The sequence below is a fragment of the Melopsittacus undulatus genome, chromosome 1 (genome assembly GCF_012275295.1).
Source record: "Melopsittacus undulatus isolate bMelUnd1 chromosome 1, bMelUnd1.mat.Z, whole genome shotgun sequence".
NCBI classification, from domain to species: domain Eukaryota; kingdom Metazoa; phylum Chordata; class Aves; order Psittaciformes; family Psittaculidae; genus Melopsittacus; species Melopsittacus undulatus.
The window spans coordinates 129,411,298-129,438,604 of record NC_047527.1 but is presented as its reverse complement, the minus strand read 5'-3'; the positions used below and the strand labels follow the sequence as shown (position 1 = coordinate 129,438,604).

The 27,307-nt window shown below is 36.7% G+C and overlaps 1 long non-coding RNA gene across 1 annotated transcript; it reads left to right on the top strand.

Annotated features, from left to right (window-relative positions):
- The first annotated feature begins 1,870 nt into the window (after positions 1 to 1,870).
- LOC115947149 (uncharacterized) lies at positions 1,871 to 26,806 on the top strand. Its single transcript, XR_004081107.2, has 4 exons — positions 1,871 to 1,996; positions 19,371 to 19,458; positions 24,178 to 24,292; positions 26,729 to 26,806. It is a non-coding gene; the product is annotated as an uncharacterized lncRNA (long non-coding RNA).
- The last annotated feature ends 501 nt before the right edge of the window (positions 26,807 to 27,307 follow it).

Genomic DNA, 27,307 nt, shown 5'->3' with positions numbered 1-27,307 from the left:
ACTGGGCTAGCTGGGCCTCATGGGGCCTTTTCCAGCCTTACTCTGGATTTTTATGGTGGAAAATGTATAATTCTCTGTTCTTTCCTTACATGAATACAAAATTTTCTGAAGTGTTATCGCTGTGGTTTCTTTCCAGTATTTATGTTTGCCTTATTGAAAACAAAATATAATTGTCTATTGAAGTGTTGGTGATAGCCTGTCTTTTCAGGAAACAGTTTTGAAAATGTTGCATCTGCAAACAGGGTAAAGTTGGTCAGACACCCCAAAGCATTTCTTACAAAAAAGATGTTCCTTTTTTTGGTTGAACACACCCACCCATCTTTGCTGTGCCATTTCATGGGGGAGAGTCCAAAGTGAGATTGCAAAGGGAATCACAGATTCATAGAATATTTAGGGTTGGAAAGGACCTTAAGATCATCTAGTTCCAGCCCCCCTGCCATGGGCAGGGATGCCTCACACTAGGCCATGTTGATGAGGGCTCTGTGCAACCTGGCCTTGAACACTGCCAGACTGTGTTTTGCAACTTCTAATATCACAACATTCTTTTTTAAATAAAAAATGTGTTATGGTTTCATTAGCCTGTCACATGATTGCTTACATTATAGCATCTTTCATCCCCATAGAAAGCATTTTGGTATACTTAATTGCACTTTCCTTCAACTTCTCTATTTTAATAATGTAAAGCATTGCTTGAATACAGTACTTGTTTTGGATTTGGTGGCTTCATTAGATCCCACTGACATATAAATTGTATTTCTTTGCTATATAACTAAGTAAAAGGATCACATACTTGTCTGTCAGATACAATTGCATTTGCCATAGATGGGGATTTTTTTTACACAACAGTTGAATCTAAACTGCATCTGTTTCAGATAAAGAAGTCAGTGTATTTTGCCAATCTTTCATAATCCATCAATTTAAAGTGATGGAACACTTCAAATTCAATAGCTGTTCCCAAGAAACAGATTACCAAAGAGTTATAGGCCTCTCCGTCAGCAGTGCAGATTATGAACAACCCACCTATGCTGTTTTTTATATCCTGTAAAAATCCATAAAAATTCCAACTGCCTGATGCAATACACAAAATTTTTGTCAAAATGTAACTTTGTAATTTTGACAAAGTTATGAGGTATTTCCATATAAGATATTACAACTATCTTCTTTGTTTCTCATTTGTAGGCTCAGTTCTCATGGTGAAAACTGGCAATGTCAGCTTTCAAAACAGAATATTTACTTCCCAAAATAGTAGTTTTTTTTCATTAATGACCATAGTTACCAGTCCACACTACTGAAATTCCCAATGCACAAGGCACAAAGAGAAAATGGTGCATTTTGAGGAAAAACAGTAATTCCAAATGGCTGATACTCTAAATAGAGTTTTTCATGAAGGCTTCCATTGATTTCGCAAGGGCATTTCCTATGGGCTCACAAGTCTTGTTTGGGTTTGTAACTTCAGTGACTTCAGTGGGCCTGCATGAAACAATCAGGCAACATTTCTTCTTGCATTTACCTTCTTAACCTAACAGTTTGGCCAATGTTATGCAGAGACAGGTGGAATAACACCTTAGATTTTCCATACACTCATCCTAGTGACTTGTGTATACTGTGTGTGTTGTTTTTATTCACAATTTACTTGAATGGGTTTAACTATAAAATTATATTTACCCCCCTCCCCCACCCCCATCTAAGTGTCAGCAATATTCCCTCCATTCTGCTTTCCTGTAGAGAATTAATTGCAAAACTCAGCAGCGCACTTCTCTTCCTTTCTTATACAAGCAGTTGTATTCCAAAATATAGAGTATGTAGTCCTCTAGAAATCCCAGATCTTGATCTTCTGTGCTTTTGTACTTGCCAGAAGCCCACTGAGAAAGTGCGTGTTATGAGAATAAACCTGAGACGTTTCACAACCTTGCGAGAAGAAATACTGCAGTACAGATGGACTCTCAACCAAAACAGTTAGCATGCAGTTGACACAGAGACAGCACTGGCTTCTCAAGTAAGAAGGTATCAGTCTGTTCAGGGTTAACTAGGTCAAAACCAAAGCTTTAAGCTCCATATGAAGACAGGCTGAGAAAGTTGGGGCTGTTCAAACTGGAGAAGAGAAGGCTGCGTGGAGACCCCACAGCAGCCTTCCAGTATCTGAAGGGGGCCTACAGGGATGCTGGTGAGGGACTATTCATTAGGGACTGTAGTGACAGGACAAGGGGTAATGGGTTGAAACTTAAACAGCAGAGGTTTAGGTTGGATCTAAGGAAGAAATTCTTTACTGTTAGGGTGGTGAGGCACTGGAATGGGTTGCCCAGGAAGGTTGTGAATGCTCCACCCCTGGCAATGTTCAAGGCCAGATCGGACGAAGCCTTGGGTGACATGGTTTAGTGTGAGGTGTCCCTGTCCATGGCAGGTGGGTTGGAACTAGATGATCTTAAGGTCCTTTCCAACCCTATGATTCTATGATTCTATACAGACACTAATTTCCTAGGACATCTGTAGTTCAGACAGCTTATCTGTAAATTAGCATTGAGGGGGCCTCAGTGAAGGTGTCTTTGTCCTCTGTTTAAGAAAAAGTAGGATGATTTTCCTAGAGACAAGCAAGCATAAGAAATTATCTGTATAATTCAAGTAAGATGCTCAAAAGCATAAAAGCATGTATTGTAACAAGTGGTCAAAGCTTAGGGTTGTTTATTGAAATGCTCTTTCTGGAAGTATTTACTGAAAGAAACTGCAGTATATACAGTTGAACAGATGTATTCTGAAAGAAGAACATTTTAATTGTTGTCACATGCAGAGTTTAAAATAATGCTCTTCACTAGGATTTTTCAGTACTTCCACTATGATTTTTCATGTGACGGAACTCGTATTTCAGATAGAAATGTTTTCTTCTTTTTGACAATTAAACCTGCAGTATGCTTTGAGAACCTTTCTGACTTCAGACAGAAGAGCTCCCCTGCGGCCTGTCTTTAAAGTACAAAATTTACCTGAGGTTCTTCTAAACGCAGTCATTCATATTTTATAGATATTATATCACAGATTTACAGACACTGCAGCTTGATTTCTGGAAGATGAACGATAGAAGAGCAGTAGGCTGGATAAGTTATTTTGTTAACTTTATTTCAGTGGAACTTTTGCCTGATGGACTGTAGACCAGACCTTGTGTTTCTATCTTTCCTGTTTTCCTTCAATGAATAACAGAGTGCAAAGAGCATATCGTTTTACTTAGTTTTATATTCACAAAGGACTGCAGCCCACACCAAACCAGCCATTACAGTTTTGATGCTCACTGTATGGTTTTCCAGCTCCATGGAGGATGGGTGAAGGTCAGGTTTCCTCTTGGTAGATGTAGGTGTAGATCCATAGACACTAAGGTTGCTGAAATCCTCTGAAAATACTAATTTCAAAGAACATATGTGAACATAGACAAGTAGCATTTTCTTTTCTACAGATGAGCAGCAGCCACTGTGAAGTTCAGCAACAGTCACATACTTTTTTATGGTGTTTTTTTTGTATTATTCCAAGCTGAAACTATCCACAATACACTGGCACTCCATGTGTTTTTCTTTAGTTTATCGCCGCCCTTTTCCTTCTGTTCTTATTGCCTATCTCTTACCTTTCTTCCTGGTACTTGAGAAAGCTATACAATTTCCAGTTACTGCTGAGACCTGGCTTAGGTGCCAATCAAGTGACTGTTACATGTCAGGTTTTTAAATTCTTTTTTTCCTCAAAATTTAGGTTTTCCTCCTTTTTTTTTTTTTTTACTCTCAATCTGCCTCCTTTCTCACCTGATTTATTTTTTTTTAATTCTTTTCATGGTTTTTTTTAATTATTTTTTTCCCTCAGTCACTTTCGATGGATCCTCAGGTACTTTACAGGTCTCTTGCTTTCCCCTTGTACCCCATCTCTGCTTCTCTCACTTCCCTAATGGAGTTCTAAGGTCATGGTTGCTGCTTCTGCGGCTATCTCAAGCAGCACTGCAATTTCTCCCTCATCCTCTTTCCATGATGATTTTACTCCTTCTCTGACCCCAGGATTTAAGATAATTGGGTTACTAAAGGGGAAGATGAAATATTCCATAATAATACAGCAGGCCTGACAACATTCTGGAAAGTTTTCAGGGAAAATTCCCAGGTAAGCCCCTGTCACCATTAGCTCACTCATATTTCCCTGAGGTTTCCTATGTAATGTTTTACAAGGAGCTGGTAGAAAGAAAAAGGTAGAATGTAGTGGAGAAATAGCTGGAAGTATTTCTTCGGACTTCTGAAAGATTAAAGTTCCTCCTGAGAAATTATTGAGGAAATTTAAGCGTTAGAGGTTGAAAGGGAAAGTTAAATTGTGATTTTAGAAAAAGCGCAAGTATCGATTAATAGAAATTAAAGTTTATTTTTAGCACAGTATATCCTCTACAGATCAGGCTCAGAAGTGTCCTACAGTTAAATGCAGAAGTTTGTAATTGAGTGATTGATGAGTACAAATAATTTCTCCTGTCCATAGCTGAGCTGCTCAATCTAGTGCATGGGTGGAAAAATCCCACAGGCAAACTCTGTGTGCGCATGGCAGAGTCGAGGAAGTGAGAGGGGTGGGGAACAGGGACAGGGAGGGTATGTTTTCCAGAATCATCGAAGGTTTTGAGCCTGTCTGACTGGATTTTATCTGCCTTGTCTTCAGTCTTGAAAGGTGGTGTGCACATTACAGTCAGGATGTTCTCTGTGGGGTATTTCGCTGCATATTCCCTCTCCTTTCTCACCAGATTGCTGCTCAAGATTCACTGCTAATGTGACAGCTAAAATAAATCAAGAAATGTTTAATGGTGAAATTGAGAAAGAATGGAGGCAGATGGGGACATTTAGAAATAATAAAACCTCTATTACTTACTGATGTTTGCAACTGTTTCAAATATGTGTCTATATATATGTCTCCTCACATTCTGCTTATTCTTAGATTGTTATCATTTTGGCATAGGAGCATGTATGCTTGGGCAGCACCTCACATGAGCTCATCCCTACTTCTGAAAGATATCCCTCCTTCTGATTTCTTTTGTTTATTCATATACATAAACCTTCTCTTGTCTAATTCCAGGATCTAGTAAAGCTGTAGTTATTAGTTTTTCCTTTATGCTGTAATAAAAATAAGATTCTTTTAAAAATAATGTATAAGTAACTTGTGGAATTCAATGGCTCCAGATAAGAGCTTTGTAGGATTTTAAAACAGATTAGATACTTATACAAATTTTATGTGCCTTTACACTAGCCAGGATAAAAGTTCACAACAAAGGTAGGTTTTCATGCTTCAGAGCAAGAACCAGCCACTCTCTGGGGCTGCAGAGAAATTTCCCTCCAGCCACATAATGATGCAGTCCTTTAAAGATGATTTCTACCTTTGCTGAAGCATCTGGTACTGTTAAATGAAGTCAGGGTAAGGCATGAGAGGAACTATGGGATTTATGTATTGCTAAGGAACAGACACCACTTTGTTTGGAACAGACACTTGTAGCCTGAGTTGAGGCAGTCTAGAAGTAATGGAATAGTTCAATGGTATTTAAGGAGTCAGAATAAACTGAGAACCAAAATTAAGGTCACACTGTAAGCATGTACTTCATAAGAGTACACAGCTGCCTTAGGATTTGCCAGACCTTATATTTTTATCTCAAATGGAAAATATTTTACGTAATTAAGTGACAGCCAAACTAGAAATTTGTTCCTTTAAAATTTAGTTAATGTGATACTGTACCAACAAATAATCCTTGTGTGACATGACACACTAAAGAACACTGGAAGATGAGGGGAAATAAAGGTTGCAAAATAATTTAGTAAGCCTAACTGTGTCTGAAAAAAAATGCTTCTGATTGGACTTCTTTGGCACCAGTTTTCATCATAGATGGTCTTTAATTCAAGACCCAATGGTTGTATAAAAGACAAACTGTATATCACACAGAAGTATTAAGGTTACTGGAGAAATTGCTGGGTGAAGTTGTATAGCCTATATAACCTGGGGGGTCAGAAAAGATGATTGCTATAATTCTTTCTCAATTTAAATTCTATCAGTCTTCTAAGTATCCAGATTTCTACAGGTAAGTAGCAAAACTGTGTAACTTGGAAGAAAATGGAACATAAAATTGTTAATTTGTGAGAGATGTGTCCTGAAACAAGTAAGGATTGCATTACATCAAATTAAACTGAAATTTCACTATACTCAGAAGAGAAGTACAGGTGCAAGACTGAAGTAAAAGAGAGAACAGCCAACACTGTAAGCGGTACAAATAACAGTGACATGCACCTTACCTATGCACAAACCATCATAGTAATAGCTGCCATGGAAGGTTACGATCTCAGAGATCTGCTCAAGGTAGTAAACTCGAATATAACTGTGTGTGCCACAGAAGACATAGACACATGGACTACTCAAAAGGACAAAAGAGAACAACTAGTTCTTTTGCTCTTAGCCATTAACTGTCTCCCAGGGAATACTGCAAATACGCTATGATCACAGCTTGAAAACAGACAGTTATGAGTTTACTGATTACTTGTTTTCATTTTCACAATGTGGGCCAAAATGCTGCTGTCACTAAGTTTCTTCCCATGTGTGGGTGGAAACCACTAGTTCTCTGTAGACTCTTGGTTAATTTTTTGGTGCATCATTGTCAGTTGGTCGGTACACTTCCCTTTAAGAACATGAGAGGTGCCATTCCTGTAGGAGGAGAGGGCAAACCAAAAATAAACCAGAACAGATCCTGTGGAGAGTGAAAATGGAGCTGGATGTGTAAATCAGGATTAAACTGCAAAACCAAAGCAGAAATACAGTTCTTTGTTACCCAGAAATTCTTTGAGTATAGTTTCTTCTCTCTTGGAATATCTCCTACTTGATTTGTTCTGTTGATTGCTCTTTGTGCTCCAGAATGTAAGACATATATGATGAACACATCATGGAAAAGATAAAAAGCATGTGCAATTCTGTTATTCTAACACTAATAGATGAGTACAACTTCATTCAAATTATAGGTTGATCCTCTGGTAGTTTTACATTTGTACTTTGTGGCCATATCACTTCAGATCACCCTCTTTCTCCTTATTCAGATCCTCATTCTGTATTCTGTAGCCTACCAAATAGTTTTTAAGAGATCCACTGTAAAAGGAGAAAAATGTATAATTTGCTATTATAATATTAGTTCTAGATACATACATATATTAGAAAAAGTTTTTCCAACATACAATTTCACTATGTAAAACTGTAAATACCTGTAAATTGCTTACCTAGTACAGACACTGTGAATAAGAAACAATGGTTTTGAGTTAATTGATGAAAACAAATGATAGTTGTACCTAGATAGAGAGTTGAGGCAGAATTCTGCCTGCTGGTGGAAAAAGGAGTCAGTGGCCAGGATCTTCTTTGCCATCTGAGCTCCAGATATTCTCAAGTAGCTTGAGTTGTGAAGAGTGCTTAGAGAGAGCAATCTCTCCCCAGTGGAGAGCATAAGACCTAAACAACCTGTCTGCAGCTCCAGTTGAATTACCCAAACAGTGACTGGGTATACTGGCCCCTTCTGCAAGTAGCATATAATATTTTTTCCCCTAGTTTTTTTGTTGGTTTTCAAATCCAAAGGGTAGGCAGAAAGAAGGAATTGTTCTTTCTGGAGCACCCTTGGCTTAATAGGTTTTGGGTTTTCCTTTCCTTTTTTTTTTTTTTTTCTTTTTAAATCCAGAGCAATTTTGTCCCCTCCCTTTAATCCCTCTCAGCAATAAAGAATGTAGAAGCTGTCTGTAACAATACTAGGCAAGCATTTTTCCATTCCAAACACTGGAACGGAGTCTGATGGTACCCCTCGAAAGAAGTATATGAAACCTTTAGGTGGCAGCCAAGGGCTACAGTTTGAATCCGTAGATTTATTGGTTGTGCCTCTGCTTCAGGTGGCAAAGAGGGTATGACGACAAATGAATTTCTAATCCATCCAAAAGTAAAGCAGAAGGAATTTCACACGGGTAAACAATTTTAAAAAAGCTGGATATATCTGGATATACAGAAATGAACCTGGGAGCTCTGTGGACTTCTGCCACCCTGTTGTTTCCTTCAAAATACTTTTAAAAGCACACCCTAAAGCTTAACTAACATCATATCCCTATTGACACATTCATTATAAAATGTCATTCAATATAATGCTTTCATGTTGTATTCAGAACATGAATGATAAATGTGTGTCTGGACCTGGGAGGAGTTTGGAAACACTCGGTGGTCCCCTGACATGCACCTCCTCTGGCACTGTAATGCCTCAACAAGTCTCCTGGGCAATTTGGGGCATGCTGTGGGAGACTTCATGCCTAAAGGCGGTCATTCAAATGATATCTTCAGAAATTGTAATTCAGGCTTATTTTCCCCATGCCACTCTAAACCAGAGCTTTGTGATGTTATGTAAAAGAAAAAAGAACGGACTTGTCAAAATCCTGAGGTTAGTTTACTGCAGTTATGTAGTAGCCATGTTGAAATTCTGCTGAAATATATCCTTAAGTCATGTAGAAATGTCAAAATATTTGGCAATGAAGATAAAACTATTTGAAAGAACTGTAGACTTCAGAGATTTTCTTTTAGGCAAGAAAATGCATCTTTGTTTTCACAAATAGCTGTGCAATGATACCTTTTGATATAGAATTTACTTTTTTTAAATTTACTGTCATTTTCGTGCAAGAAAACATAGCCACATTTTATTATGTATTTGGGAAGTGAAAACCAGAAAATGAGAGATTTACAAATAACCTCATCTGTTTATTATACTGTTCCCAAAGTTTCTTTGTCATTAGCAGTCACATGCAGTTACAAATCATGTTGTTTACCTTTGCGTTCGCATGCAGCATGCATCATCTCACCATCGTACAGATAGGCTGAAGTATTGAACATTCTGATGCCAGGAACTTATATACGTGCAGAACAAGCATCCAAGTTCAACAGTGAGACAGGTACCCTGATTGCACACCAAATGTTAAAAATCAAGTACTTTAACTTAAATGACTAGTGGTTCAATGACTAACAAGATTGGTTTACATCAAGATTTGCATTAGAATATATAACTTCTTTTCACAGAGTTTGTGAATGTGTCAGGTCTGTCTTAGTGTGTAGGCATTTATTAGGTAAGATGTGGTTTTCCTCCCTTTCCCCTCTCTCTTTGTTTTCACATTCTCTGTTTTGTGTGAACCTGTGTGAATGACTGAGGCCATATGTAAGTACCATTTCCACTATTTTGGAATCTTCAGGTACAAGCAAGGGTCTCTCCAGAAGACTTCCAGCTGTTTAACACATACCTGGACTAGAGCTAGTACATCTGCCTCCCTGCAGAGCCTGTTTGTTGGTTTCTGTCTAGTTAGCTCTGAGCAGAAGCAGAGTGAAAGGAAAGAAGTGAGCCTGGGCTTTCCCACCTGTGAAGAAGTGCCCTGCTTTTCTTATTAAGGTTGTATCCCCTTCCTCTTCTTTGTTGCTGCATACTAGTTCACCTCCAATGGCGTAGAAAAGGGCAGGCATCATGCTTTACAAATTCTTTGCTTTTTAACTGTTCACTCCCATCATCTGGCTAAGGCTTCCTCTCATCAAGTCCTTGCTTGACTAGCTACAAGATGTCTGCATTCACCTCCAGGAAGCAAAGAAAGAATAAGGCATCTAATTCACATGGTTGAAATTACTTAGGAAACAATGGTCTGTGCTGATGTGGAATGCAGCCAAGACACTATAAAAGATTCCCTTGTTATTCAAGAGGCACCAGTAGATGTTTACATGATAAAAAAGGTAAAGACAAAAGTTTTCCACTCAAGAGACACCCACTCCTCTTGTATGTATATTCCTTATAAGTGGCATTTTTTTTGTTCATCTAACAAAACATTGGAGGCTGGCTTACTAGAAACTGAGTTACTAAATGATCTACTTACTTTTTTGTTAAATAATTTATTACTGCATAATTTATTTTTGTTTTCCAATTAAAAAATGCCCATCCACCTCCTATTCAGCTTTGCAGTCTCTCTTGGTGTAAATTTCATTTGGATGCTCTGTCTCATGACACTGGTTTTGTAAGTGACAGTGACCAGCTGGGCATTTATCTACTGTCTCATGCTGAGCCACACGGAGATGTTTTGTGACACATTTCCCTGCCTGGGGAATATTTGGGATATGGGGGTGGTTTAAAATGTTTGTTTAAGTGAGATGAGAAATGATCTCACAAGTTGCCGGAAAGGAGCTTAGTGCAATGGGAGGTAAAAGAGGACGTGTCCGGTATGGTGAAGAAGGAATTACTCATTAGCTCATATAAATAATAATAGCAGGTGTGGGTAATTGCACTTTAGTAAAACTGTGTTTGAAAGCAGTTAAGTTGCAGTTTCTTAGCAACTGCTGCTTACAGCCACATTTTAAGTGACCAAGGCTTTCCAATTATGCAGCACGCATACCCTGCTATGCAACAGCATTAAATGGGGAGAAACACCGAAGCAGAAGTGTTTTTACTCTCTAAATAGAAACATGACAGAAGGCCAGAGCCACAGAGCAGGTGATGAAGTAGAAAAAGCAAAAATTACATTTAGATTTCCAGGTAAGCCTTTTCAGGAAGAGCTGCTCAGTAAGCACTGTTGTGCATGATCCATAGCCTACTCAATGCAGTGGATAGACTTTAGGGAATGCTGGCAGGGGCATAAGTTGTATTTAGGTAACTTTCTTATTTTGTTAACACATCGTTATTCCTTTTTGTTTGCATCTGTCATGTAAAATCTTTGTGTGTATATATAAGGGTGCATGTGAAGAATTTTATTTTATGTGAATGAGTGTTTCTATGATTAGCATGAAATATAAATGTTATAATTAATACTCATCCCTTAAGACCGTACTGCTAGCAAGATGATTTTGAATGTTGGATAAGAATGTTTCGTAGAAGAAGACTGTGCTAAAGCCAACCAAGAAGGGATGAAGAAGCTTTAAAGAGAAGTCTGAAGGGGTTTTGTCCAGTTCATGCAAATTTAGATTTGGCTAATTCATCTTGTAGTGTCTATGTTGTTTTCAATTCCTTATGGATGCTCCACAGAAAGCACTATTTCTGATTGTTAATATTACCCCAAGTTAGCGTTAATATTATCACCTATCCTAGTAGCTGATAACAGTAGCTCTTAATTCACTATCCATAAAGCGAGCAAAAGGTCACGTATATTTTTTTTTCCTCTTTTGAAACGAGAATATTTTCTGGCAATACAGAGGCTTAGATACATTGTTCTGGGGATAAGTTCCCCAGCCCAAGATGGAAAAGCTAATGTATTAGTTAATGCACTCTCTGTATTAACAAGCTTCAAATTCTGGGCCTGTGCCCTAACTTCTGATTTACTATTTTGGTGGGTGTGAATGTCAGTCTGTCTCTTGCATGGTATAGTATATTATGCCCTTATTCCAGCTCTGTAAAACTATTCTTAATTTTTAAAAGTAAAACTTTTGTATGTAGAAGAACAGTAATTGCCTTCTACAAGTTTTAAAACACCTTTGGTATTTCCTTATTTTCTTCCAAGTGCTGGCCTAGCTTTGTTTAACATAGATATAAATAAAAGAACCTGTTCTAACATGACACTCCACCGTGTCCTTCATGAGGAAAGTGTAGTGTTTATTTAGAATGAGATGAGGCTATATAAAATATATACAGTACCAAAGACTAATAAATAGTAATAAGGTTCTTTTTTTGCTCAGTTCACTGTTTAACTTTTATCTGACGTATTCTCATACAACCTTTAGAAAGACACGTATTCCAGTATAACCACAGTTAAAAGTCATTTAGTTGTTATGTGATCCCAAACACATACAGTATTCTCAGGGGCTTCCTATGGTGTCTCCACACACTTAGAGAGAGTCTTTGGATTTAAAGAGTAGAGCTTATTTATCCATGTCTGTTTGCTATTAGATGGCTAGTCTCCAAATATTCCTTAATCAGGAAAAGTTTTTTAGCCTTTTAATAACTCAAAAAAGTATCTATCCATGAGCTTTTAAAAAATTGTATATGAGATTTGCTGATCACTTGAATTTATTGAAATCACTCTGTTGTTTTTTCTTCTCAAATTTCAGTGGTTTTTATTCCTGACTTCCTTGTTAATTCTCCCTTTTATTCATGTGACATAAAAACAATCTGTCAGTACTTCACTGTCTTTTTTTTTTATTTATATTCCACAGAGTTGATGAATGCCCATAATTTTCACTGTGAGATAGTACACAGATGTTATACTGCAGGATATATTTATCAGCTTAATTTTTAGGACAGAAAACACTAAAACTGCATGAATCTGAGTAATAATTTAATTTGTCTTCAGTACATTTAATTCAGATGAACATGTTCTTTCCTTCTGCAGGTGTACATAGATTTTTCAAACAGAAGTACTGATTTACAATTAAGAGTGGACTCTTCAAATGAATATAGTCTGCTATACACTGAACCCAAATTTTCAAAAATGGCCTGGAATTCAATGTACCTCAGAGAGCAACACAGTTTTGGATATTTGATTCAGGCAGGATCTGATTTTCCCTCTAGTTCCCCCTTAAATCAAGTGGATTGCAAGTTGAAATCTGAAGATGGTTGACTAGTTCAGTACACACATTACAATGATAAAAGCCATATATGCTACATGGAATTTTTCTTACAGAAATCCAACCTTGGTGGCAGATAGAGCTGCCACACTTTTCTGTTTCTGCTTTTTTTTTTTTTCTTCTCTAGTTGATCTAAAAAAGGTTGTCTAAATAACGATCTAAATTAATTTAGATTAACAATAAATCATCACAGGTGCTGCTTAATTTCTTCAGATTTATTTATTTTTTCATTTTGTGGAATAGGAATGTATTTCTTTCTTTCCATACTTTTACTCAAAATAAATGACACCATCTTTCTTCAGTAGCTATTTCTCAGTTATTTTTATGTCAAGGATATTGTTCTGAATGATATGTAGAAACCACTTCCATAATTGTATGTGCTGTTTATTTAAGCCAGGTAGAATTTTAAAGCTGTCTCCATTGGCTGATGGTAGGGCACCTATCCCATAAACAAATATGTTTTTATAGTTAAAAGAGATATTGCTGTCTCTACACAGCCTTTGCCTATGACTGCCAATTAAATCATTGACACTTCATTTCTCTTTTATTGTCTGTACTGTATGATTAAAATGCAAAAGTGACTCACTGTTATATAAAACAAGTCCATATTTTGCTTCTTAAATTTACGACTCTTTTCAAAGTATGGGTGTGCCAGGTATAATGTGCATTTGGCATCACTGGGAAAGAATTTGGAGGCAGAATAAAAGTATTCATTACTTTCACCAGAATATTCCACCTATTTAAAGATCTTAAAGTAGGCACATGGGAAATGCCTAAAAAAATACAAATCCAGGGGAAGCAGAAAAAGAACAGGTTGGAATGGACCATATGTGAAAACTTTTTGAGTATCAGATATAAGACTTGAATAGCTGGCATAGAGAATGAAAGCTTCATTACTTCCAGATGATGCAGATGCTGTGTCTGCCTTAAAATATTGCAGAATTGTTCAAACTTCACAGCAATAATTCTGGTGAGTTGGATGAGTAGTATTATCTGAGCTGGATTCAATAGGCTGACACTATCTGAGCAATTAAACAAAAGGGTCCTTCCTTTTATGCTAGTCTATATATAGGATTTTCAGTCTTAGCCCTATTGTGCAATGCAGGACAGCTCATACTGGTCAGAAAATATTGGCAATTCCATGAGAATTCCTGGAATAATTTGAATGAAAATCTAGCTGGATCATTTTACTACTAGAGTAACTCATGATTAAAAACATACTATATTTTATCTTCTCTCTTTTTTTTTTTTTTTAGATTGCTCTTGGTGCATACATTTTAAGGCATGAAGAAACAATTGTTTAATTAGCATCAATGCTAAAGATCAATAATCTTTTTAAAAAAAAATTAACACTGTTATCTTGTAGCCATAAAGAGTTCTCAGCCACAGAATCTTTCCCTGAGATCAAAGACAGAACAGCTACAGATACAATCAGGAAGTTACATTGTCTATAATTTAAAGACCACTTCTAAAATGACCCATGTTATTTTGAAAGTCATCTTAAAGTCATCTTGCCCTGTTCTTTTCACCATTCTCCTGAGATTTTTGTTTGTTGGGTTTTTTTAAAGCAAAGATCCCAGGTTCTGAGGGAAACCATGGAATATGTGTATATAACAACATAATCAGTGAATACACTGAGCCATTCAAATTGGAATGAAAAATTCCCCAACAGATTTTATAACAGATGCTGAAGGCATGTGGATAAACCTGCTTCCAGTCTGAACATCACAGGAAAGAGAGATCAAAGGCTTGTTCATAGATAACTATGTCTAGGGTATGGTAAAAGAAACAAGGACAAAATTATGTTTATTTTCTGAGGGTTTTTGAAAGTGCTTTGGTCCATAAATATTTTATAGAGAACAGAAATCTTGTTTTAAAAATTTCAGGCTCAATTTGAAATTATTCATCCAGATTCTCCATAGGAACAAACATGTTGCTATGGAGATAGACCAGAGCAAAGACAAAATATAGATACAGATAGATTCCCCAGAGGAATGCAATTTGAGGCATAAGTATGCTGCTTAAACTGTATAAACACTGTCCTGGTATTCTTGTTTTCTCCATAAAAAGTACAATAAAATATCCCTAATCCCAAACAATCTGTTGTTTTAGGAACAGCTTTTAGAAGACTAGTCATCCTTGCAGTATTTCTTTTATTTTTTTTTTTTTTGTCATAAAGGACAATACAGAAACTTTTTGGTTACTGCCTAAGTGCTATTAAAAGAAAAATCAGCAATAAAGTGGATAAAACTTTTCAGACAGAATCAGTGGTGAGGACTTTGCTGATGTAAAGAGATCTTACATGCTGTGAGTTCAGTATTCATAACAAATATGTAAAAATGTATTCTTTTTTCTTCATTGTTATGAAATATGTGAAGCCCATGTCGAAATTCTGAGAGAGAAAGGATGAGTGCTTCTGCTCTGAAACCCATGTACTGGCCACTTGGCATAATAAAAAAAAACTTTATTAAGCTTTCGGGTAACAGGTCCTCTAGCTAGCAATTCTTCAAACAGAAAACTCGTGCCAATATCAGTGCTGTGTTTATTAAAGAACACTATTTTACCTGCATATGCTGTCCAAAATGATATCTTCTATTTAAGATTAAATATCTCATTGTATTAACACTTTTTTCTAGCTCTCTGTGAAATAGTAAGAATCCTAGTACATTGTTTCAAAAAGCACTTTTTTTTTCTTGTAAACATTATTTTCATAGTTCTCTCATTTTCTGCAAGTAGTTTGTGGAATTCAATATACATGGCCTTTTATAGCATTGCATCACTGTGTAGCACAACAACATGAAGAAGAAAATATTCAAGTTATAAGTTAGATATATGTCTTTCACGTATACCTTATTCCTAACATTACATCTGGAAGCAATTAAAGCAAGTGGACTTCTCTTCAGGGGTGTTTTAGAGACAATAAGGCACAGATTTTTAAATATTTCTCTACAGCTGTGACCAGCAGCCAGGTTTTTGAATAAACTTGACTATGTTCTCTATCTCATATGTATTACCTAATATTGAGGTCTATCTATGCTCATAATTAATGTAATTAAAGAACTAAAATATTTGGAAGTCCTTACAAATAACTGCTAGAACGAATGAGAAGTAGGCACCAAATTCCCTCCTCCAGAATTCTGTATATGCACAAATACCTCTTTTTTAATGAACTCCAGTTCCTTGAAAACTTAAAGGTTGAATGTGAGTTCCCCGGATCTCTTACATTTTCATTTCTAAAAATACATTTTTGGAACACACTGACATTTTTTAGTTTGTTATGGTCACTAGAGTTTGATTAAGTTGGACTGTCACCTCATTTAGTTCTGGAGCAGATTGTTAAAATAATGCCCTTAGGAGTTCAGAAATATTATTTGAACCCATTCTTTACCTAGACACCAGCTGGGCTATTAAAGGCTCATTTTTAGTTACTCACTCATTAGTAAGGTCAGGTTTAAAAGAAATATATATATGCTTGTGAAGGTTAGTAATAGGGAAAGCTTAATTTTCAAGAACTACAAATGTTCCCAGTGCTGTCTGAAACAGGCTAATTTATGTGTGTGACAAAACTGGTTTCATCCTTGGAAACAGAGGAGGAATTAACTGAAGTTTTGGAGAAGTGTAAAGGGTAACCAACTTTTTGTAACCAGGGTATAACTCAAAGCTTAAACAGGAAGGGAAAACATTAGTGCTGTGAAAAAGAATTAGTTTGAAATTTTTGCTTTTATTGAAAAAGATGTATATATACCACAGACAGGAAAAACGGATCAAAAAGAAATATGGCAAATCAAACCTTTGGGCACTAGTAAGAGTCACAGCTACATTAAAATCTCATCAAGCAAAGAATGCACACTCCATACTACATAGGTAACAAATCAGTGGACAGTGGCAAAGTTCTTCAGGCAGAAGCAATGCATTAAAATGATTGCACTCAGCCAGCCTGAGCTACTGTACTGTAAACAAATGCACTTTCAATGTTAGCAAGAGAGACACTGAAACCAGATGCTTATTTCTAAATGAGCTGGGACACCACCGTGTATTCTGGATCATGTCAAATTTTTTGTGGTGGCAAAGCATAGCATGAAAGTGAGATATCTGAGTGTTGACAACATAGGATAACTGGAAGCCCAGAGACCAAGAACAGAGAGGTAAGAGGTAATGCTGGAACCTCTCTTGCATTACACAGTGTGAGCCCTTTGGTTACCCTGCTGTCACTGGTGGCACTGATCTCCTAGTCAGAGATAAGGTCTCCATAGCTGAAACTGGGTGCTGCCAGAGTGTATGAAATATCTGATGGGGATTTGCACAGTGGCACAGCTGGCATTCTTGAGCTATTTCATCAGAACAGGATAGTACCTTACCTTACCTCAGTAGTCTCAAGGTAGAAGCATTTTTTGGCATATATAGCCCTGTGCTCCTCTGAGGCAGATGTGTAAAGACAAGCGGAAGCTGGTGCACTCCCTTTGAAACAGATTGTAGGGGCCAATCTGGCTTTTGTTAAAAACTTGACATGAGAAGCATAGGGATGTCTGCATTTCTCCTCTGGTATATTTATTTCCTGCTGCCTCTAAAAAGTTTCAACACATACATACTTTGGTCATATGAAACCTAAAGCAAGTTTCTCAGAAAGCCAGGTATGAATAGTTTCTTTACATACTCTCAACGAGGAGAAAGTTTTTAGTATTTTAGTTTAAAAAAGCTTGTTAAGCTACTGCAAATGGAGGATCCTATGTTACTTGGACTATGTGAAACAGAACTCTTTAAAATAAAACAAACCCACATAAAGGCTTCACCTGTCCTCACACTGAGCTTACCCAATGACAAAAAAGCTCCCCTGTACAATGTACACAAGCTTACAGTGCAATGGTTTGCACACAATGTAGATGATAAGCAAAGTGATTGAAGAAGACAAAGTCATATCTGGAGATGAAATCTAAACTAACTGTCCTGGGTTCAGCAGCAGCAGTCATTTTTCTCCTTCTGGTGCAGTGCTGTGTTTCTGACTTTCAGCCTGGGAACAGCCCTGATAAACCGATGTTTTTAGCTGTTGCTAAGTCATGTTTACTCTGACCGAGGACCTTCTGAGTCTCATGCTCTGCCAGGGAGGATGGGAAGCCAGGAGGAAGCAGGGATAGAATACCTGACCCAAATTAGCCAAAGAGGTATTCCATACCACAGCACATCATGCCCAGTATATAAAATGGGGGAGTTACTGGGCAGGGTGAGATCACTGCTCAGTCGGGCTGGGTATTGGTTAGCGGGTGGTGAGTGGTTGTATCCTCTCCCATTGTTATTTCCCTTATCATTATTATTATTGGTGGCAGCAGCAGTGGTTTTGTGTTATACCTTAGTTACTGGACTGTTCTTATCTCAATCTGTGGGAGTTACATTATTTCCATTCTACCCCCCATCCCTCTGGGAGACGTGTGGAGGTAGGGGGGAAGTGAAAGAGCACTGTGTGGTTCTGAGTTACAGCGGGGTTTAAACTACGTCACTAATGAAATATAAATGCTTTACGAAATGGGAAACAATTAAGTAGAATCTTTCAAAAGGAAATTGCAGCTTAGTGACATCTGGTGATAGTAATGCTTGTCTAGATATTTCCATCAAAAAATGACATCAAATACTGGTTTGGGGGAATCCATATTACACTTTAAAGGAAAATTTGATTTGTGCAGGTGCACAGATTTCTATTGGGAAAATCCAAAATATAAGTTTGGGCGTGGCATTTTAGAAATTACATAGAAATAAAAGTGAACCACAGGCAAATTTTGGTCCAGCTTGGAATAATGGAAGTGAATAAAATTGAACCAAACAAGATGTAAGCAAATATTAAAAAGTTGAAAAATGTAACTGAAGCACGATTTTACAAGGAAAGAAATCCCAAGAGGAACATTCTACTCTTAAGCTTGTTGAAATTGGATTACTTTAGATGTTCAAGTATTTTGTAAAGGCTCTCTCTTTCATAGATGCAAATACTGAAGCTCTGAATTGACTATGGCACATTTTTATGCCATAGCATGGCATTTCAGACATTTCAGGGTAATTAAACCAATGTATGTACCTTTATTCTTTGTCTCCACAGCCCCAGGGACTAGATAACTCTGAAGAAATTAAGTGGTATCACTCTTAAGAATGAGATCTTATTAGTGATAAAAACAATAAAAAAATTAATAGAATTACAAAAAAAATCAGAATTTAAACTAATACTAAATAATTAGAATAATTAGAAGACCTTTCCTAAAAACACCAAACAAACAAACAAAACCCCTCCAAAACCAAACCCAGTGTAAAATATCTAAAGCTGTATAATGAAGTAGTAGTTCAAGGCAGGAGTCCAGTGTCAAAAGAGATTTGGCTCAAATCAAACAGTATAATTTGTTATGTCACAAAAGCCATATGAGACTGAAGCCACTGAGAATATTGTTCCAGCTGTATCACTTCTGATCAAGCAGAAGACATTATCAACAGGTGTTTCATAGTTAGATATATACGCAAATATTCGATTGGAATGTAAAAATATGAGAATCAGGAGCAATAAAGTATACTGTTTTCATATGATGCAGATTTCTGACAGGAGATGATCCCTCATAAATAACCAGTTGTTCTTCCTAGAACTTTCACGTCTCTCATTTTTGTATTCAGCTTTTCTGTTCCCTACCTACCTCAGCTATAACCTTTCCTTCTTGTCTCTTTTAGGTTTTAACAGTTTGATATGTTATGATTGCTCTGTCCACCAGGCTCAGTACCATCTTGAAACTTTTGATACAAATAAAAATCTTTCTTTCTTTTGCTAAACCAAGGGGAAAACCACAGTTCTTTACTATGAGTCCATAACTTCTGTATTGCGAGAGAAGACTCGTTATTCTGCTGCTGAGGAACAAGCATATGGTAACTACACAAGAAAATGGAAGATCTCTTTTCTAGTTCTTCAACTGCACTTTTTGGGGGGGGTTGGGGGGGGGGGAGGTATTGTTGCTTTTTTGTCTTTCTTTTTATGTAATGGAAAGCTGTCACTAAGCACAACTGGGCATGACACCCTTAGCTGTGATATAAAAGATGAGCTAATCATGTCCTGCACAAAGAAATTTTTGAGAAGAGCAAGTTGTCAATATAATTACTGAATACCTGATTCACAAAGTTTTGTCAGGGAAAAGGTTATATTCCCTTATATTAGCACAACCCCAAAGCATCTAGATCAAGAACTATTGCAGAAATAAGAAGCGTTCATGTATGCTTCTGCAAAATAGGCTTCCAGACAATCCAGAAAGATAAATGCAGATTTGGTGCTGGGAAGAGGCTCACTGATCAGTGTAGTATGGAAGCTGGAGCTGTGATGAAATGCTATATTTTGTACATGCAGGCTCTTTGTGCAGAAATGTAATAAAGTGCGAAGGACAGTGAGCATTTTCTGATGCAAAGTTACTCTGTTCAAGAAAACTAATCTGCTGAAAATGAAAATATTATGTATTAGTACTAGCATGACAATAAAACCCTTTTAAAATATTCATAATAGCAGATAAAATGGAGCCATTTAATATCTGTGTTTTGTTTTTGTCTCTTGCTTTTGCATCATCATCTGTTGTTTTCAGCCTAAAGCTGCATGGTCACATAGCATTTATCAGTATAACACTGAGGGCAAGACTACTCACAAAAAGACAGTCCTCCTAGAGTGCATCTCAAGATTTTCAGCTTTTTAGAGCAAAACCCCAGGGTGAAATTCTGATTATAATTGTCTGTATATCTACCTTTTTATGCAGAACTCTCCCAAGATATCCCATTTTCATTCTATGCAGCAGTCATTCTTCTGCCCTCCTTACTGGCCACTAACTTGACATGTACATTGTGACTTGCTTAATCATCATCTAGGTCACTTGACATTGCAGCATATTTAGTGCATTTCTGTTATGGGGATTTTTTAACTTCTCATTCTATTCGTCCTGACCACTAACATTTAAGCTAACATTGTTATTCAGTCATTACCCATCAGCTGAGGTATTTCACTTCTTGTGTGATATTTATACATCAGCTGAGTTATTTAAATGCTTGTAGGATCTTTACATAATTGAATTTTACTAGGCAGTTTTTGTTTTTGTCATAACGTAACTTCTCCCAATTGATTTTCAAACTATTTTCTTCTCATGCAGGTTTATATCAGTCTAAATCATTATTTCAGCTATTTACTTTCACAGTATAACATAAGCATAGACTTATGGAAAATTTGTCTGGAAAGGAACCTCAGGAAGCATCTTAGTCCAACTTTTGCTCACAGCAGCTATAAGGGTAGACCAGGTTGTTCTGGGATTTATTGTGGTCTCAAAAACAAAAGATGGAGACAGCACACCCTCCTCAACCAGGCAACCTGTTTCAGCTGTCTGTCTGTCCTCATGGTAAAAGTTTTTCCTTATATCTAGTCTGCGTCATTCTTCTTTCTTTGTCCATTATCTCTTATCCTTCCCTCAAGCATTACCATGAACAGCCTGGCTCCACTTTCTCAATTCCGCTCCATCTTCTTGTAGGTAGTCCCTTTAAAATCCTCTCAGCAAGATATTCTCCTTCTTTTATTTGGCCACAGATAGCCACTGAACTGAAATTTTTGTGTTATTTTGCCACTGACTGTTATCTTAAACTAATGCCAGTATATGTGATTTTTCAACTACCCTTTGCTACAGTCACTTTGTGTCCTTTGCTAGACTTTTCGCACAGAAGTCGATTGATTTACTTCAGTCAGCTCTCACAGGATCATGGTTTAGACCATTTAATCTTATCAGGAAGTAGTGAGATTGGGAAATGATGGCACTGTTGTATTTAATTAAGCAATCACCTCCACATTTCCAATGTGTATTTTGGCAGAAGTCAGGTGCTGGACCCTGACTGACTTTCTCTGGGCAGCCTCCTTTCTGGTTCTGAAGCCAAAATATTCACTACAGACCTTGCTGTGTTTTCCTGGGCAGCCCACTGAGATCTGCCACCAGGTGCTGAATGTCTGGGATTCTATCACTCTTTTAGTTCAGCTCTGTCTCCAATTCTTCATCTTTCTTTACAATATTACATATTTCTGGCATTTTGTTTTGACTTTTCCCCACAACTTCAGATAAAGATTGAGATATCATGTATGTTACAGCTTCCCAAATCTGGTTATAAAGCACCACATTTTTATATATGCACCTTAGTTTAGAACACTTCCTGTAACAGTGAATGTGACAGAAACAGTTTCAATATGCAGTTTGTGACATTTTCTAGACATAAAATTCTTCATTTGAAGAAGTTTACTTCATTAGGCCAGCTTTCTGAGGCATATCTAAGAGACTAAATAGTTAAGAAAACCTAAAGCAATTTGAAAAATTAATCTTCTCTGATGTCTCCAGCCAAGACAAAAGTTTGCCTTTCTTGGCCTGTGCTGTGAGTCTCCCCACTTCAGGAATCCTAGAGTCAGGACTGGCAGAGTGACACCTGCACATTTAAAACACTGCTTGGAAAATTTTGATCCATCCCATTGGCTATTCACAGTTATACTCAGTGAACAATAGAAAATCCCTTCAGGATCTACAGGAGGACTAAGAATATTTTGACTTTGTTACGTGTAGGCGTTAAGACCTTGTCAAGAGCTGATGGACAGTTCTTTCTTTTCTTTTGTGTACAAAGACAACAGTATCACACCTTAGAATCAAATCTTAAAGTCTGTGATAGTTTTAGCAGGCAGGGAGGTGCTTCATGCAGCCTGTTGAAAAGCTTCATTACATATAAAGAGGACAAGTTATGATCAGCTTTACAGATTTTTGACCAGCATGCCAGAAAAGCAACGCAAAATGGTAATGAAAGTGTAGGGAAGCTACTTTTAGTGCAATTTGTCCTCTCACCAAGTCTGATTAGTCAATTTATTAATTTTAGGCCCATGCTGTGTTTTTGCTCTGTATAAATTCCTGTGACAGTTATTTTAAATCAAGCTAACGACCTGCTTCAAGAAGGTCACCCAGTAGGTGGGACTCCCCATCTGACTTTAAATGGAACAGGGAGCCAAGAAGGGAGAACCCGTGGCAGACACAGGGCAGACCTGTCAAGTCTCACATACTGGGTGGTAGACCTATGCCTTTATCTCCATTCCTGTTTTCCCAGACTGCACAATATGGGGGCATATTTTGGGCCTTTTTTGTTGCCCAATTTGCAGAGGAACCTTTCCAGATTTCACATCACTTTCTAGCAGCTTACGTTGTGGTTTCTTCCCTATTGTATGGCCTGCTGCATAGCCTAGAAAAAGGCTGAAAAGTTAGACTAGTGGAAAGAAAACTGGAAGTAGCAACGAGCGGAAAAGAGCTGGAGAACTTAGCTGAAGGGTGACATGGAAGTCTGTAAAGTGCATACTTGAAGAAGACTAAAATCAGCTTGGCATTTGACTTAATACCAGATAGATTGACATGCATAAATGTCTGTCCAAAGATTTGCAATTTGCATCTCACTCTTCTGTAGGTTTTTGTGACATTTTTGATATTTCAAGTTTTGCATAATTAACACAGTTCTTTTGGTTAGAGAAGTTGAAAGGTTAGAAAGGTCAAAATCAGAGATAAATGGATCTCTCCATTTAGTCAACTGATAAAAAGGTTCAATGTGACACAAACTAAAATTATAATTCATGAAAAATATGAGACAGAAAAAAACCATCAAATATGAACCAAAATGTCAAACCTGTAGAAAAGCTGACTCTGAATTGGCTTCTGCTTAGCTCCAGTGTTTTTCTGTATTTTGGTGATTTTTAGCTTTCCATGTCTCATTTTTACCATTGGGAAACACCTCAAATGCCTTTTTACATTCTACTGCAAATTGTGTTCTCTCTGCAGCTCCAATAGCTTTACTATTCCCAATTAATATAATAATATATCATTTCTTTTTCAAGGCATGTTTGAATTAACACGAAGTGATGCTTTAGTACAAGCTCTCATTTCTTCACAGCAAACCCCCTCACAATAAGCTTGTCTTCAGCTCCCATGCACATGATTCTAGAGGCCTCCTCTGCTCTTTTCTTGCTTTATCTTAACACCCTACTTCCTTCCTCTATATACTCTTCTATTGTCATTTGCAAATGAAATGACCCTGGACAAATCATATAGGAATGTTAAATTTAAGATAGACTTTTAGGTATTTATCATCTACATCAGAACACATCAGAGGAAATTCTCTTTGATATGCTGGAGTTAATATTCCTTACAGCCTAAATGAAATATCATTTTAGACTCTAGTGACTAATCGTGCAGCTGAAAGTTCATATAATGATAGGTCATTCTGCTACCGGTTTTATTGTTTTGATCTAGATCTTCTTCCTCGCCTGCATCTGTTTAATAAATTGGTGCTTGTCATTATATTTTGCAGTCTATTTCATACATGAATACAGAAATTCAGTATTTGATAAAGACACATCAGCAATTGCTGAAATAGAGACTTAAAACCACTGTTTAGAGTTAAAGAGTTGACAATTTGAGCAGTACAACAGGATTTTATTTCCTCATATAATGCTGGTGAAGTGCTAAAGTGGTGTGTGTATCTGTAAGATGTTTTGTTCTTTCACGTTTTGTTCTTGCAATCAGAAATCCTTATTTTTACCCTTTTGTCATTTAGGGATGGGCTCTTCAGGCAAGATCGTGTGTGTCCTTTATCACAGTCACCAAGAAAAACTGATAAACCATCTGCATTAAGTCTCACAGCTATGAAGGGGAGGGGGTGTCAATTGCAGGTAATCTTCCACTTGCTGAGTTAATTATTAAATACTCTTCATATGTTTGTGCATGTGTATATGGCCCTGTTCTTTCAGTATGTAAACTCCAAATGAATTATAAATTTAAACTAAATGAAAGTGAGAAAATGCTGCCCCAAAATGTGGATTCCAGAATTATTCTGTCCTAGGCAATATCCCAAGAAACAGAGCTACTGATAATATTTCTGTTACAGAGTCATTACTGTCAAACTCAAAATAATAAGCCAAAGCTCAATTTCCCAGAATTGTGAAATAACATCTTTTTAATTTACCTGTCACTTTTTAATCTTTTAGTTCTTTTTTCTTTTTTGTTGCCTTTTTTTTTGCTTTTTACTAGCTTTTCCTGATTAGCATAAGATGGATACACATACCTATGTGTACTTTTCTATGTTCACATGTAAGTATGTGAAAGTCTGTGCATAGTACTTACTTTTCCATATATAGATTAATTTCAGTGGAAAATCACTCCCAGTTGCACACCCCTGAAACATGTGTTTTCCATAGCCTGTCTGGCAGAAAATAATTTGTTCTGTTGGGATCACAATAAAAGGGAGATATATGAACTCTTTCATGTTTGCATTCGTAGTCTCAATCTTCCATTTACAATTACCTATACTGTTTTTTAGATCTTTCAAAATGATCTGATTAAACAGGTTTGTCATGACAATTAAAAATAGCTTAATTTTTTTAGTAGTTATCATGTATTAAATTCCAAGTTGGCATCTTAATTCAATTTACAGGCAGTGTCTTGCTTTCAAAGACAGACTAACAAGTCTATAATTATAGTTTGTATAATTTAATAATTTGTCCCAGCAAGAACAAATATGCAGACTACATGTATAACGCTTCACAGCAGTGCTATTAAAAAAAGCCTTCAGTATCTGACTGCATTAAATTTTTAAATTTGTATTTTCGTGCTATATGTAATGTAGAAAAGTCTTGTTATACCTACTTTATATGCCAAAAAGATGGTAGATAAAGAAGCAAGATTAAGGTCTGACTTTCAAATAGGTTTATCTTATGTTAAAAAGTATAACTTATTTAAGGTCACATGGGAAATCTAAAGGAAAGGTCTCAGATTCAAGGCTAGTGCCCTCCACACACTATGTAATATGCTAGGTAATATACTGCTAGAAGAGATTCCCAAAGTCCCTTCTGGGGAAAAGGAGGGAGAAAAACAAAAAAGGCAAAAAGAATTATATCCTTTAGAAAAAGTTGTGTAGAGGTTTGAACCTGCATTCAGATCCCACTAATTTTTTTCTGTGAAGTGAAAGCACACCATGTTTTACAGAATTGTTCACCAACAAGTATAATGAAGTGTTTCACTCCTTGTGCTGGTCCTCAGAAATGTATGATCATTTTTATTCTGCCAAAGAAATGCATGCTACAGGGTGCAATCACTCTCTCAAACGTAATTTGTTCTAGATTGTCACTAACATATTTGAATTGCACCTTTTCTCCAAATAAGCCGAGTTTTCTACCCAGATCTTTCCTAAGCCCTTTCTGAGAATTTGACAAATCACTTGGTTAAAGATCAATTTTTCAAAACATCCCCATCCCAAAGCTTCCTTAAGTTTTTGACACAGTGTTTTTCATATATATGGGTTTGAGTCTATTCTTAAGACAGAAAAATAGACTTCACATTTTTTCTTTCTTAAATTCAAGTCAGACATTGGAAACAACAAACACAAAAGCTAAATTCATGGTTTTGAAAATGTGAAAGCTTAGAAAAAATAATTACTAGAAGATTTTTCACTATAAACTTATGAACTGTTTATAAGGTTGTATTAGTCCAGGGAATACAGATCTTCAAAACAAAAATTAAGTGTGTAAAGCCTGTGCATTTTTACTAGGAGGCTAGCAAAATGAGAATTATGCAGAACTACCACCAAACTTTTGCTTGACAAATTTTCTTTCTCAGGACCAGAATGACACCATTATTTGCTACCTTTGTCCTTAACCCAGGACAGTACTATTTCTGGGCTAAAAATTACACAACAATCCTTGTTATTCTGTACATTACCTATATGACAAACACAAATTCACCAGGTGAATAGCATATTCACTTCCTATTCTGCTCCAAACTAGCAATATTCCCAATATACAATATTACATTTCTAAGTGTGTAACCTTGATTCTGTTCTAAAACATGATCCTTTAAATCCTGTGAGAGTTTATTATCACTTTTGAATTTTTTGAGCTAAAGAAGTAATAGTAGCTGTGCAATGAGCTGTGCAGTGTACAAATGACTGTGGCATCTTTCACTTTCATTTTATATCTAGGCTGCACTTTGGAGGGGCAGCCTGTGAATTATATATTGCATTGACAGACATATTGGACAGGCATATTTTTAAGCTGTTATTCATATTCATTCTCCTGATTATAATGTACTTTTCTCCTTGCTCTGTGCTGCAGACTGAGTAGCCAGCCAGATGGCTGGGAACAGTCTCTCCTCCTTTGGATGCCAGACAGCTTGAGCAGCAAAAGCTTTTCTCCAAGGTAAAGCAGCCCTGCACTATTTTGCACCCCAATGACAACAGTAAGCTGGATTTTAATTAATTTCTGAAAATCCTTTTGTATATTACTTCCTTTGATGCAGTTTTTGAAAGGAAAGTAAGAATTGCATACAAAGTGGTTTTATAGCAAGTTTACTTTATCCATAGTCTGATCTTTAAACAGTAAAGTGTATAATACAGAGTTCCCCTAATACAAAATGGTATTGTTATACTTCAGTGAGAGATCTGTCTTCAAAACCTGGAGCAACTCTGACGACTGTGACTTTTTCTGGCACTGAGACCTCTGGAAAACATGTGTGATAGTAGGATGAAAGACCAAAACAAGGATAGGAGTGGAATCCTTTTCCTGTAAATGGAGAAGTTTCCAAGTACTAATCAAGTTGAAAAAGGGGTATTTTAATGGAACACTAAACTTGTTAAAATCAGCTTTCAAGACCAGTATTTCCTATTTCCAAGTGACAAACTGTTTCTACAAAGC